The sequence below is a fragment of the Podarcis muralis genome, chromosome 6 (assembly GCF_964188315.1).
Source record: "Podarcis muralis chromosome 6, rPodMur119.hap1.1, whole genome shotgun sequence".
NCBI classification, from domain to species: Eukaryota; Metazoa; Chordata; class Lepidosauria; order Squamata; family Lacertidae; genus Podarcis; species Podarcis muralis.
The window spans coordinates 101361350-101373874 of record NC_135660.1 but is presented as its reverse complement, the minus strand read 5'-3'; the positions used below and the strand labels follow the sequence as shown (position 1 = coordinate 101373874).

General features: G+C 52.0%; 1 long non-coding RNA gene across 1 annotated transcript; it reads right to left on the bottom strand.

Annotated features, from left to right (window-relative positions):
* Positions 1-7596: 7596 nt before the first annotated feature.
* On the bottom strand, positions 7597-11982 carry LOC144328084 (uncharacterized). Its single transcript, XR_013393341.1, has 2 exons — positions 11326-11982; positions 7597-7993 (listed from the first exon to the last, which is right to left on the bottom strand). It is a non-coding gene; the product is annotated as an uncharacterized LOC144328084 (long non-coding RNA).
* Between the last annotated feature and the right edge of the window lie 543 nt (positions 11983-12525).

The window sequence follows — 12525 nt, the reverse complement described above, 5'->3', positions numbered from 1 at the left end:
CAGCAACCATGGGGAGGGACTCATAGAATCATAGAGTTGGAAGGCACCCCAAGGGTCATGTAGTGCAGTGCAGGATTCGCAACTGAAGCATCCATATAGAATCAATAGTTCAGCGCATTTCCCCATGACCAACAAAAGCAGAATATGGCTGTCGTCTTATATACACTCCTAGGCAAGTCCTACTAAACTTAAGTTTTACTCCTGAGTAAACATGCACTGCAAATCATGTGCATTCTTAACTTATAGAGAAGTTTTTAAAATGTACAATTTGGATTGGAATAAGTGGGCAGCAGAATAGGACAAAGTATTTATTCATGCTATGCATAATGAATGCATGGTACTAAAAAGCCACAGGATGTGCTCATGGTCACTGGCTTATAGAGGAATCAGACAAAATCATGGAGGAGTGGTCTGCCCAAAGGAGAAGTGATAGATCCTTGTACAAAGGCAGTATGTCTCTGAATTCTAGTTGCTGGGGAGCAACAATTGGGGAGGGCTGTTGCTGGCTTTCCTGGAGGCATCTGATTGGGTACTGGAGGAAGAAAGGCTCTTGGCTTTTGGTCTGACCCAGCAGGTTTCTTGGTTTCTTATAGCACATAATTTCTTATAGCACATAAGGGTTTTCTTGTGTGTGTGTTTGTGGCTGATTAGCTGCTCTCCCTGTGCAAAGGTCAGAGGGGGCAGGGTTTCTGTTGAGTCAGGTGATTAGCTGTGGCAGGAGCTTATGAGAGCTTGCAGGGCAGCGGCGTGCGCCTGGCGGTGCACGCAGTTTGATCCATCTTTTAGATTTAGGGGAGCTAGTCTCAAACGTTTGTTGGGGGAGACCTAGGTTTTTTGGGGGGGGTTATTTGTCCTGTCTTCATGCTTTTTAAGATGGAGGACCACTGTAGCCACCCCCAACGACACGTTTTCAAGATGGAGGGTGAGGGAACAGCTGCAGTCGCCTGCGGTTCCTGCACAATGTTTGCCATCTTGCCAAAGGTTGCAGGCAGCTTTACCTGCAGCAATTGTATGTTGATTGCCCTCTTAGAAGACAAAGTCCAGCAACTGGAGGAACATGTAGCTACGCTCCAAAGAATTAGAGAGCTGCAGCTCTTCTTGGAAGCAACAGAGAACACCGTCTCCACCAAGGAGGAGACAGGGGACACCCCTGAGAAGGAGGCTAGTTCACCAACACAGGTGCCAGATATATGGAGAAACGTGACTCAAAGAAGTAGGAGGCCCAGGGTTCGCTCTGATTGTTTAGAAATACACAATCACTTTGAAGTCCTCTCCCCTAGCATGGAAGACGAAGAACAGACTCCATTTGAGGATCTCTCAAAGACGAGCAGCAAAGTCAGTCCTCCGGGAATGTGCAGGCGACCTTGGAACGGACAGCTCACGCAAGAACCCCGACTAAACCTAAGAGGAGGCGTGTAGTGGTGATAGGGGATTCCCTACTGAGGGGAACAGAAGCAGTGGTCCGTGGGCCTGACAAGATGTCTTAGGAGGTGTGCTGTCTCCCTGGGGCTAAGATCCAAGATGTAACTGAACGACTGCAAGGAATCATAAAACCCACTGACAAATACCGTATTTTTCGCACGATTGGACGCACCGGACCATAGGACGCACCTAGTTTTTTGGGGGGGAAATAAAGGAAAAAATTTTCCCCTTTATTTCCCCCCCAAAAGCAGGTCAGGGAAACCGAACCAGGTCGAGGAACAGCGGGATAGTGGCGCTGCGCCTCCCTGCTGTCCCCCAAGCTTGTGGGGCTGGCCGATGTCTGTCTGGCGGACGGGGAGCTCTGCTTCAGGGCGCCCCACCCGCCAGGCAGCAGGCTGCTATCCGCAGCGTGGGGAGCCCTGTGGGGAACTCCTGCAAGGTTCCCCACTCTGCGGATGTATGCCTGGCGCGAGGGGCGCTCTGCTTCAGGGCGCCCCACCCGCCAGGCAGCAGGCTGCTATCCGCAGCGTGGGGAGCCTTGTCGGGAACTCCTGCAAGCCTCCCCACTCTGCGGATGTCTGCCTGGCGCGAGGGGCGCTCTGCTTCAGGGCGCCCCACCCGCCAGGCAGCAGGCTGCTATCCGCAGCGTGGGGAGCCTTGTCGGGAACTCCTGCAAGCCTCCCCACTCTGCGGATGTCTGCCTGGCGCGAGGGGCGCTCTGCTTCAGGGCGCCCCACCCGCCAGGCAGCAGGCTGCTATCCGCAGCGTGGGGAGCCTTGTCGGGAACTCCTGCAAGCCTCCCCACTCTGCGGATGTCTGCCTGGCGCGAGGGGCGCTCTGTTTCAGGGCGCCCCACCCGCCAGGCAGCAGGCTGCTATCCGCAGCGTGGGGAGCCTTGTCGGGAACTCCTGCAAGGCTCCCCACTCTGCGGATGTATGCCTGGCGCGAGGGGCGCTCTGCTTCAGGGCGCCCCACCCGCCAGGCAGCAGGCTGCTATCCGCAGCGTGGGGAGCCTTGTCGGGAACTCCTGCAAGCCTCCCCACTCTGCGGATGTCTGCCTGGCGCGAGGGGCGCTCTGCTTCAGGGCGCCCCACCCGCCAGGCAGCAGGCTGCTATCCGCAGCGTGGGGAGCCTTGTCGGGAACTCCTGCAAGCCTCCCCACTCTGCGGATGTCTGCCTGGCGCGAGGGGCGCTCTGCTTCAGGGCGCCCCACCCGCCAGGCAGCAGGCTGCTATCCGCAGCGTGGGGAGCCTTGTCAGGAACTCCTGCAAGCCTCCCCACTCTGCGGATGTCTGCCTGGCGCGAGGGGCGCTCTGCTTCAGGGCGCCCCACCCGCCAGGCAGCAGGCTGCTATCCGCAGCGTGGGGAGCCTTGTCGGGAACTCCTGCAAGCCTCCCCACTCTGCGGATGTCTGCCTGGCGCGAGGGGCGCTCTGCTTCAGGGCGCCCCACCCGCCAGGCAGCAGGCTGCTATCCGCAGCGTGGGGAGCCTTGTCGGGAACTCCTGCAAGCCTCCCCACTCTGCGGATGTCTGCCTGGCGCGAGGGGCGCTCTGTTTCAGGGCGCCCCACCCGCCAGGCAGCAGGCTGCTATCCGCAGCGTGGGGAGCCTTGTCGGGAACTCCTGCAAGCCTCCCCACTCTGCGGATGTCTGCCTGGCGCGAGGGGCGCTCTGCTTCAGGGCGCCCCACCCGCCAGGCAGCAGGCTGCTATCCGCAGCGTGGGGAGCCTTGTCGGGAACTCCTGCAAGCCTCCCCACTCTGCGGATGTCTGCCTGGCGCGAGGGGCGCTCTGCTTCAGGGCGCCCCACCCGCCAGGCAGCAGGCTGCTATCCGCAGCGTGGGGAGCCTTGTCGGGAACTCCTGCAAGCCTCCCCACTCTGCGGATGTCTGCCTGGCGCGAGGGGCGCTCTGCTTCAGGGCGCCCCACCCGCCAGGCAGCAGGCTGCTATCCGCAGCGTGGGGAGCCTTGTCGGGAACTCCTGCAAGGCTCCCCACTCTGCGGATGTCTGCCTGGCGCGAGGGGCGCTCTGCTTCAGGGCGCCCCACCCGCCAGGCAGTAGGCTGCTATCCGCAGCGTGGGGAGCCTTGTCGGGAACTCCTGCAAGGCTCCCCACTCTGCGGATGTATGCCTGGCGCGAGGGGCGCTCTGCTTCAGGGCGCCCCACCCGCCAGGCAGCAGGCTGCTATCCGCAGTGTGGGGAGCCCTGTGGGGAATTCCTGCAAGGCTCCCCATGCTGCGGATGTGTTCCCGAAGCGCCTGGAGCTCTGCTTTCAGGGCGCCTGGCGCTCCGGGAAGCAGGCTGAGCGGAGCGCTAATCCCGAAGCCCCAAACTTCGGGATTAGCGCGGCGCTTCGCTAGCCCTGGGAGAGCCACGCAACGTCGCGGGGCTCTCCCAGGGCTAGTGAGACCTTGCCGGCACCCAGAAGCTTGGGGCGCGCTGAGCTCCGCGTGCCCCAAGCTTCGGGATTAGCGCGGCGCTTCGCTAGCCCTGGGAGAGCCACGCAACGTCGCGGGGCTCTCCCAGGGCTAGCGAGACCTTGCCGGCACCCAGAAGCTTGGGGCGCGCTGAGCTCCACGCGCCCCAAGCTTCGGGATTAGCGCGGCGCTTCGCTAGCCCTGGGAGAGCCACGCAACGTCGCGGGGCTCTCCCAGGGCTAGCGAGACCTTGCCGGCACCCAGAAGCTTGGGGCGCGCTGAGCTCCACGCGCCCCAAGCTTCGGGATTAGCGCGGCGCTTCGCTAGCCCTGGGAGAGCCACGCAACGTCGCGGGGCTCTCCCAGGGCTAGCGAGACCTTGCCGGCACCCAGAAGCTTGGGGCGCGCTGTGCTCCGCACGCCCCAAGCTTCTGGATTAGAGCAGCGGTCCGCTAGCCGTGGGAGAGCTGGGTCTCCCACGGCTAGCGGATAGCTTCCTGAAGCCTGGAGAGCGAGAGGGGTCGGTGCGCACCGACCCCTCTCACTCTCCAGGCTTCGGCGAAAGCCTGCATTCGCTCCATAGGACGCACACACATTTTCCCTTGCTTTTTGGGAGGGAAAAAGTGCGTCCTATGGTGCGAAAAATACGGTACCTCTTCCTCATGGTTCATGTGGGAACCAATGACACTGCAAGCAATAGCCTCCAGAAGATCAAAAGAGACTACAAGGCTCTGAGCAGGAAATTGAAGCAATTAAATGCACAAATTGTCATCTCATCTGTCCTCCCAGTTGAACGACGTGGCCCAGGGAGAGAGGGAAAAATAGTGGAAGTGAACAGCTGGCTTCGCAAATGGTGTAAACAGGAACGGTTTGGATTCTTAGATCACGGACTGCAGTTTCTTGAAGATGGACTTCTGGCAAGTGATGGGCTGCACCTCACAACGGTTGGGAGGAATGTTTTTGCCAAAAATCTCAGAAACCTCATCAGGAGGGCTTTAAACTGACTAATGTGGGGGAGGGAGACAGTGCTCCTGAAGGTAGGAGTCTATCAATTGATGAAGATGATCATCCAAATGTCATAGACCAAATGGAGCAAACAGCACGCAGACCTAGTGGTGGGAGGAAAAAATCCTTAAATAAGAGACACGGGGGAATGATTAATGGACTTCAATGTCTGTACACTAATGCGCAAAGCATGGGAAATAAACAAGATGAGCTTGAGCTCTTGGTACAGCAAACTAAATATGACATAATAGGAATCACTGAAACCTGGTGGGATAAGTCCCACGATTGGAATGTAATAATGGAGGGATACAATCTATTTCTATAACAGAGACCTCATTGTGGGAGTTTACTATAGATCCCCAAGCCAAACGGAGGACATAGATGATGCCTTCCTGGAACAGATGGCCAAGCATGCAAAAGGAAGGGAGATAGTAGTAATGGGGGACTTCAATTACCCGGATATTTGTTGGATGTCAAACTCAGCCAAGAGCATACGGTCAAACAGATTCCTCACTGGCCTTGCAGACAACTTCATTGTCCAGAAAGTGGGAGAAGCAACAAGAGGAACAGCCATTTTAGATCTGGTCCTAACCAATGTTGATGACCTGGTTAGTGGGGTAGAAGTGGAAGGATCATTAGGCACGAGTGATCATGCTCTTCTGAAGTTTACTATACAGCGGAAAGGAGGAGCCAAGCATACTAGGACTTAACTGAGTTAAGATTAAAAAAGGATGTGTACAAAAAATGGAAAAGGGGCAAATGACCAAAGAGGAATTCAAACAAATAGCCAGCACATGTAGACAGAAAGTCAGAAAAGCTAAAGCACAGAATGAACTCAGGCTTGCTAGAGAGGTTAAAAGCAACAAAAAAGGCTATTATGGGTATGTCCGTAGCAAAAGGAAGAACAAAGAAACAGTGGGGTCACTCAGAGGAGAAGATGGTGAAATGCAAACAGGGGACACAGAAAGGGCTGAACTCCTCAATGCCTTCTTTGCCTCAATCTTCTCCGATAAAGAAAACAATGCCCGACCTGAAGAATTTGGAGCAAATGATTCAGCCGAGGAAACACAGCCCAGAATAACTAGTTTAGATGTATTCAAGTCTCCAGGGCCAGATGAACTGCATCCAAGAGTATTAAAAGAACTGGCAGATGTGATCTCAGAACCACTGGCAATCATCTTTGAGAATACCTGGAGAACAGGCGATGTCCCGGCAGACTGGAGGAGGGCAAATGTTGTCCCTATTTTCAAAAAGGGGAAAAGAGAGGACCCAAATAATTATCACCCAGTCAGTCTGACATCAATACCAGGGAAGATTCGGGAGCAGATCATTAAGCAAACAGTCTGTGAGCACCTAGAAAGGAATGCTGTGATCACCAATAGTCAGCATGGATTTCTGAAAAATAAGTCATGTCAGACTAACCTGATCTCATTTTTTGACAGAATTACAAGCCTGGTAGATGAAGGGAACGCAGTGGATGTAGCCTACCTTGATGCCTTGACGCAAGGCATTCGACAAGGTGCCCCATGATATTCTTGTAGAGAAGCTACCACTCAGTAGATTTGTAACTGGCTGACTGACCGAACGAACCCAAAGGGTGCTCATCAATGGTTTCTCTTCATCCTGGAGAAGAGTGACTAGTGGGGTGCCACAGGGTTCTGTCTTGGGCCCGGTCTTATTCAATATCTTTATCAACGACTTGGATGATGGACTCAAGGGCATCCTGATCAAATTTGCAGATGACACCAAACTGGGAGGGGTGGCCAACACCCCAGAGGACAGGATCACACTTCAAAACGACCTTGACAGATTAGAGAACTGGGCCAAAACAAACAAGATGAACTTTAACAGGGAGAAATGTAAAGTATTGCACTTGGGCAAAAAAAATGAGAGGCACATATACAAGATGGGGGACACCTGGCTTGAGAGCAGTACATGTGAAAAGGATCTAGGAGTCCTGGTTGACCACAAACTTGACATGAGCCAACAGTGTGACGCGGCAGCTAAAAAAGCCAATGCAATTCTGGGCCTCATCAATAGGAGTATAGCATCTAGATCAAGGGAAGTAATAGTGCCACTGTATTCTGCTCTGGTCAGACCTTACCTGGAGTACTGTGTCCAGTTCTGGGCACCACAGTTCAAGAAGGACACTGACAAACTGGAACGTGTCCAGAGGAGGGCAACCGAAATGGTCAAAGGCCTGGAAACAATGCCTTATGAGGAACGGCTAAGGGAGCTGGGCATGTTTAGCCTGGAGAAGAGGAGGTTAAGGGGTGATATGATAGCCATGTTCAAATATATAAAAGGATGTCATATAGAGGAGGGAGAAAGGTTGTTTTCTGCTGCTCCAGAGAAGCAGACACGGAGCAATGGATTCAAACTACAAGAAAGAAGATTCCACCTAAACATTAGGAAGAACTTCCTGACAGTAAGAGCTGTTCGACAGTGGAATTTGCTGCCAAGGAGTGTGGTGGAGTCTCCTTCTTTGGAGGTCTTTAAGCAGAGGCTTGACAACCATATGTCAGGAGTGCTCTGATGGTGTTTCCTGCTTGGCAGGGGGTTGGACTCGATGGCCCTTGTGGTCTCTTCCAACTCTATGATTCTATGATTTGTAAATCACATTTGCACCCCGAACCCCCCACTCCGGTTTTAGCCTTATTCACTTATTTGGTCTTCTGTTCTTGCTCAAATACTATGTGGTATCTGGCCACCCTACTACAAAGTAGTACTACAAAATCACACATTACAAAGATCACTAATTTTCTATACTGTGTATAGAGATTTATTTATTTGGAACATTTGTGCCTCGCTGTTCAGCCAACAAGGCCACCAGACAACTTAAATGCAATCAAAGCAAGATGGTCCCTACCCACAGGCAAAGGGGGCAGGGAGGGAAGAGGAATATCAAATCTCAGTCACAAATCACTAAACAGTTGTTCCTATGTTGACCAGCTGGCACAGTTCAGGAGCTGGACCTCCAGCAAAGCTCTCCCACTGATGGCTGCCCCAGATAACAGTTGTGGGGAGAGGAGGCCCGAGGGAGCTGTCCTGTCACTGCAGAGCCAGTGGAGGGAGCTCTGCTTCACAGCTCTCACGGAAGTACTGTAGTTTGGATACTACGGGCTCCTCTGCAAAGCTGAAAGCAATTGCTCTGTGAAATAAATAAAAAATTCAGTGTGTAGAAATCTTTTCACTATGTGTCTGTTTTGTATTTAAAGCTTCACAGCCACCAAGTGCTAATCAGCTTGAAGCATGCTACAAGTCTTTCATAACATTATTGATATAAGTAAAGAAACATCTCATGTGGGAAAAATAGACACAATGTGTCAGAGACTGCCTCCCGGTCCCAGCTCACAGAGGACCAACGCTAGCCAGTAGAACTGTACAAAAGTCTTTATTGAAGTTTAGTTTCCATTTTCAAGCCCTAGCGTGCGTCTCTACGTCTAGACCCTAGACCAGCGAAGCCTCGTCTGAGTCTCCGCCCCCTGTACACCAGTTTAAGACTCTAGCCTTACTCCACCTTCTTCGTTTCTCCTTCCGCCTCTGGGTCCTACTACCCCCCGGGGTGCCTTCCTTCCTGGACGCCTCGGAGGCGGACCCCCCGGACTCTTCCCCCTCTCTTCGGCGGGCTTTGGGACCTGGCTCCCTATCCGGGCTGCTCATTGCGCCACCCTCTTGCACATTTGAACTTGGCGCGCGCGCGCTGCCTCTGACCTTCCTTTTGACCGTTTCCTCGCTCTCTGATGCAGGCGTGGCTAACCCTGACTCCTCTCCTTCCGCTGACGGAAAGCTGCCTGCTGCCGATGCTTGGGACTCCTCCCCCTTACTGCTCTCCGGTGGGGAAGCTGGTCCCGATTTCCAACTGCTGCTTTCTGAGTCCCCTCTGGCCCCTCCTTCCTGGGGTGTTCCCTCTGGCAACCCCCTAGCTCTGACCACGGGAGCCCCTTTCTGTGAATCCTCTGATTCGCTGGAGAGACTTAGAGACCTCGGACGGCTATCATCGCTGACCTCTCCCTCGGATTCCTCTCCCTCGGTCTCTAATTCCTCCCTTTCCTGTCCCTCTGCTCCTGAACCCCTGACACAATGTTTCCTTAAGAATTAAAAATTCCAGCACTCTCCATATGCAGCAGAATGAGGTGGCCAAATGGACCATACTACCTCAAGCTACAGGTGAGGAATAACACTTCTATGCGTAAAAACCAAAGCCTAGCACATCATAGAGAAGGTACTTGTCAATTAAAAAAGCTAGCCTTTCCCCTGCTTTGCTGGCTTTCTAGTTGCAGTGTGTGAAAGCAATTTTCCATTGCTGCTCTTGCAGTTTATTTGACAGTTTCAGATGGCTTTGTGTTGTTGTAAACAAAATCTGCCCTTATTCCTTTATGTATTGGAGAACCTTGTAGGTTCTCCATCGGTAGGAGAAAATAACAGAGGCCAACCAGAGAATATTGAGAAGCAAAGCAGCTAGTAAGCCTGATCTTTATTAAACTGTTGCAACAGGGTGCTCCACCCACACGCAGGAGAGAGGAGGAGGACCGCAAACAATGTGTGCTTGCCATTTTGAAATTCCCTGCCCTGGAGCTCAAGACCACCCCCACAAACATCATACCTACATCACAGAAAAGGAAAATTTCTACAATAGAAATTTGAATGTTGTTTTTCCTGTCTGCCAGGTTATCTGATAATGCCTTATCTGATTGCCTTTCCTGGTAGTCTGGCCATTCCTTTGAGATGGTAATTACCCAATTCCTGAGACAATGGGAAGCAAAGACAGACCACTGAATACATAACAGTGAAAATACATTATTCCTTTCCACTTGGGATAATCTTGCCATAAATGCCCAAAACTAGCCTGACTAAGGAGTGGTGGAGAGGTATACTTCTGAATATTCAATAATTCTATAACATTTGCAGTATCAGATTGAGGTCTGCTGCTTCACATCAACAACCTGAAAGGATTTACTCCATGACTTTATACTTTCCTTAATGGTAAATATTAAGTAGGGTAGACAAATTGCAACATTGAGCTATTGTAGTTCCCATGCCAATATTGTAGTTCCCCATTTCAAATTCCTTCTTGCTCCCTGTCAGTGGAGGCTCGTCCTTAAGGGGGACTGGGGCACTGCTCCACCAAGCTCAATTGTTTCTTGGCTGTCCTCCAACAGCCTGCTTCTTTCTTACATCCTCTCTAGGGTTGGCATGAGCAGTGAGCTCCTTCCTCCTCAGTCTCAGGGCTGCCTTTGCAGAACTCAACGAGGGGGGAGGGGCATGCCCCACATGCCCCTGTCCAGGGGAGGAGAGGGACAGGGAAGCTGCTGCTCAGGCTCCTTGAGTGCGCCAGGTCAGAAGCGACCCGGAGGCGGAGCTGCTGCTGTGACTGGGAGCGAGGTGCACTGCAGCCACCCACCCTCCTGCTCTCTTCCTTGGGTCAGGCCTAACCTAAGGACAGAGCTGTGGCCAGCAGAAGCACTGCAGCTTAGGTCAGCTCCTTCTCACGTGGAGCCAGGCACCAATGAGGGAGCCTGCTGTGGGGGCACCTGTTTGTGCCCCTGACACAAATTTGTGCCCCCACGGCCCACACATGCTACACTTCTGGGTGGGGACAAAACCAGAGTTACTGTAGTTGGCTTCATCCATGGGCGTAGCCAGGATTTTTGTTAGTGGAGGCAGGCCTTTTGTTAGGGGGTCAGAACCTCAGTTAGCTATGTATTTTTATTTAGTTGGCCCCCCTTGGCCACATCCATGGCTCCATCTATCATAACATTTTGGAAATGCCCTGACCCACCCACCCCAACACTGATGTTGATTTTCTGAGATATCAGGCGCTCAAGCACAAGTCAAACATAAAGAATCGCTGCTGTTTCTTTTTGTGTAGCCTGTTTAGACTGGAAATTTGCCTCAGTTTTTTATTCTTTAAGGAAGGTTCTGTAAAGTGCAGGATAATGTAGTAGCTCACAGCATGGCAGGATGATCCCAAGAAGCTCAGTTAGTTGGGGACATGGGCATAGCCAGGGGGTGAAGTGGCCACCCCTAAATCAAGTAAATAAATAAAAATACAGAGAGTCTGATATTCCAGATGCAATCACACTTCTTCCTTAGAGCAGCCTCCTATTCATTTATTTCTTGTTGAAAGATAAAGAAGTGTTTTTCAGAAACTAGCAACAACCTTATATATCAAGAAGACACATGTAGTTCATAGTAACTGTCTTTCAGGGCAGTTTGTCTAGGAACAAAAGCAAGTGTTGCTATGAACACTGACTAGTCACTAGAATAATAAGATGAAAGCTGGAGGTGGGGTTCGGGGTGGGGTTAGTCTTTCTTTAAACAAACATGTAAGTACTGTATGGATGCCAAGCAGAAGAAGAAGACAAGCGTTTCTGTGGGGGAGGGAGTTTATTGACTGCTCAGATATAAGACTCACAACATCATTTTATAACCAAAGAAAGTGCCTTTATGTGACCATTAAATCAAATCAACTGGAATTACCGGTATATTCACAGAAAGCCTTTAGCAGAATCATTTCCTGTCCTCGGAATCCAACTGGAAGTGTTGGGCGAGCCGACTGCATAATCAAAAAGGCCAGTAAGTTACTGCGAGACAAACAGAGGAAGCTGTGTTCCTTTTCAAATCTGTCTGTCAACAGTCACACACACCAAGCAAAAGCCACCCATAACAGACGTTTTCCTTGATAAATGGGAGAACTGTCTGATAATCAACAACCATATAATTTTATCCAGTAGTATTAGTTTGATCTGACGGAAACTGCACATTTCCCGAGCAGCACTGAAAGAATGCTTCATTTAACTACAAACCCCCAAATCTGGGATCCCATCAAAACTAATGTTTGGTAAAAGTTTTGCAGCAAACCCCCCACATTTTGTAACACCCCATAAACAGAGTAATTGATACATCAAACCGGGGTTCATAATTAATATCAAAAACCCATCATTGTCCGGTTCACTCCAAACTGGTGCCAAAGTCTGGCAAAAGTCTTGTAGCATTTTGCCAGACATTGTAGAATTTTTTTAGCATTTTGCCCGACAAACCAAGTAAGTGACAGGGGTCATAAGGTCACCCCAAAACCCAACATCGCCTGATTCACTCCAAATCAAGGCCAAAGTCTGGCAAAATGTTTGCAGTAAAAACCGCATGTGTCAGGGGTTCAGGAGCAGAGGGAAAGGAAAGGGAGGAATTAGAGACCGAGGGAGAGGAATCCGAGGGAGAGGTCAGCGATGATAGCCAGCCGAGGTCTCTAAGTCTCTCCAGCGAATCAGAGGATTCACAGAAAGGGGCTCCCGTGGTCAGAGCTAGGGGGTTGCCAGAGGGAACACCCCAGGAAGGAGGGGCCAGAGGGGACTCAGAGAGCAGCAGCTGGAAATCGGGACCAGCTTCCCCACCGGAGAGCAGTAAGGGGGAGGAGTCCCAAGCATCGGCAGCAGGCAGCTTTCCGTCAGCGGAAGGACATGAGTCAGGGTTAGCCACGCCTGCATCAGAGAGCGAGGAAACGGTCAAAAGGAAGGCCAGGGGCAGCGCGCGCGCGCCAAGTTCAAATGTACAAGAGGGGGGCGCAATGAGCAGCCCGGAGAGGGAGCCGGGTCCCAAAGCCCGCCGAAGAGAGGGGGAGGAGTCCGAAGGGTCCGCTTCCGAGGCGTCCAGGAAGGAAGGCACCCAGGGGGGTAGTAGGAC